The 2,500-nt window shown below is 38.8% G+C and overlaps 1 long non-coding RNA gene across 1 annotated transcript in view; it reads right to left on the bottom strand.

Annotated features, from left to right (window-relative positions):
- The window catches only part of LOC114545951 (uncharacterized), an 83,394-nt gene extending 81,362 nt beyond the window's left edge, over nucleotides 1-2,032 (bottom strand). Inside the window, exon 1 of the long non-coding RNA XR_003690961.1 lies at nucleotides 1,989-2,032. This is a non-coding gene — a long non-coding RNA (uncharacterized LOC114545951). The remainder of the gene's footprint in view (nucleotides 1-1,988) is intronic.
- Between the last annotated feature and the right edge of the window lie 468 nt (nucleotides 2,033-2,500).

Consider the following 2,500-nt stretch of genomic DNA (forward strand, 5'->3'; position numbering starts at 1 on the left):
CTTACTTGGCCTCCATTCACCACATTCAACTACTATATGTGTGAGTAAAGGCATGTTCTCCCTTCCAGTGTTCCCAAGTATGGAGATCTGACTTTAATGTTCTTTACAAGTCAAAAGTTGATGTTCAAGAGCTTTTTGTCTGTCAACGTGAAAAGACTTCATCTTGACTGTATTGCACTGACCCCTCTCACTGTTTGGTCGCCATTTCAACAGTTTACAGCAACAGTCTGCATATCTGTGTGTAGTCTGCGTGTGTGAGAGAGAGACAAGGAGAACATAAAAGAAAGAAAGAAAGGGTGAAAAACAAGAGTACATGTGCATCCACTAGTTTTTGGTTTTGGACATGGGTCCATCCAGATCTTTCCATGTTTTGGTTCAAGCGCAGGTTGCAGTGCTACAATTTTGTTGGTTTTTTTGTCTGTTCTGTGTCTTGTGTTTTATTGTTTATCTCGGTATGAAGGGGAAGAAGTTTTTTATTGAAATAAAGACAAAGCAGTGACAAGGCTCAAGGTAATATTTTAAAAGTTACAGGAAACCCCAAATTGTGAGTTAGTAACAAAGTTCGGTGTAGATTGTGTTTACGGTCTAATTGCCACCCTGTTATTATATTACTTTTACATTATGATCCCCATTTCTGGCTCAAACTCTAAGTTTTAAAGTGTTTACATTTTTTCGTAACATACAGGAAAAAGTCTAAATACTGTATGAATGACTGGTCTATCGTGGGCATTGAGTCTTTGATGCATGATTGACAGGTAATAAGTCTAAATAGTTTGTTGAGAGAAGGTGACTTGCTGACCTCTAGGTACATAATGAACAGCGGAAATACTCTTAAAGGAGAAACCTGTTGATGTGAATAGATTGTCACCATTAAAATACCAAAGAACTTACTCAAAGAAAGGGGGGAAAGGAATATTTACATGCACGGTGCATTTCAGCCAGAACTGGGTACAAAACAAAGAGGGCTGGCAAAACTTATTTAGTGTTGGAATTTCATGGAGCTGAGCATGACATGACTTTTTTATAAATTGACCTGGGTCCTCATTCTTAACCTAAGCATATTTTACTAGCTGTGGCTTTGGGCAGACATGTAGTGTTACAGTAAACAGATTGTTGGTGACATCCACCCATCCACTTCCTATCTCAAAAACAAACAAACACACACACACACACACACACACACACACACACACACACACACACACACACACACACACACACACACACACACCTTGTTCGGCCATTCAGATGTGGATATGCATATGACGTACAGTATAAGTTGGTTAAAGGTTCGAGTTAGCAAAGTTCATCTGGCACTTGCTCATGGCTCTGTTAACTTTACACTAAACACTGTGGTTCATATATTGCCATAGCAACTTCAGCAATGTGGAGTTGTTGTGTGGGACTTTAAGTATATTTCTATGCTCTTGATTTTATTTGAATCTAATAGAAAAACCCCTACACGACTGACACAAGCCAAAATAAACTGTGATGATTTTTAACGGTTATGTTTTTTGTAACTTCAGACATTTTTGTAGTACCACATGCACTACAAAATATCACAGTACATCACACATACAGAAATGTAGTTCCACTGTAAATCTGGTTCCCTGTACCATTAAACCAGAATTTAACATGGAGTTTTGTAACTTTCTCCCCATGAATGAAGAAAGAATGTGAATGTGAACAGATTACTAACCCGTGCCCATTTGCCTTCTGTCATTAATTTACTTCAGATATGAGGCTAATACAAATGTAGCTGACGTACTTCTGCTTGCTCTTGGCAGGCTAAGAAACCATCGTCTGTCCTCTCTGATACTTTCTGTGACAGTTTAATTAGTTTTTTACTATCGCCAATCACATACAGATATTGTCACTGATGATGGTACCTTTATATTTTCTGCTGTCAGACAATTACACGTAAAAAAAAAAAAAAAAAGAAGAGATTTGATTAAGATTCTCAAAATGCTAAAATCCCAGTCAATTACCTGTGGTTGATTAGAAGGAGCAGTCTCCAGCAGACTTGACCTCTGAACAAGTGAGGACACAAACAGAGGTCTTACCACACTATTATAAATGAACCATGGGTGAGTAGGGTTGGGTACTAAAACCTATACAACCGGTATCTATTGGACTCAATGGCATCACATATTTCAGTAGCTCATTTCGGTGACACTTTTAAGGCTGCCCTCTGGTGCTCCGAAATGGACGTCACAGGCAACAGAAGCATCACTGCAAGTGAGGCTAGTTGACATTACACTTGGCCGCAGGTAACGTTAGCCTTCCGTTAGCTAGTAGCTACAGTATCTCACAAAAGTGAGTACACCCCTCACATTTTAGTAAATATTTCATTATATCTTTTAAGGGACAACACTGAAGTGTACAGCTTTTATAACAGTGTAAATGTGCTGTCCCCTCAAAATAACTCAACACACAGCCATTAATGTCTAAACCACTGGCAACAAAAGTGAGTACACCCCGATGTTAAATTCCCCTAGAG

Source organism: Perca flavescens, chromosome 19, assembly GCF_004354835.1.
Source record: "Perca flavescens isolate YP-PL-M2 chromosome 19, PFLA_1.0, whole genome shotgun sequence".
Taxonomy (NCBI): Eukaryota; Metazoa; Chordata; class Actinopteri; order Perciformes; family Percidae; genus Perca; species Perca flavescens.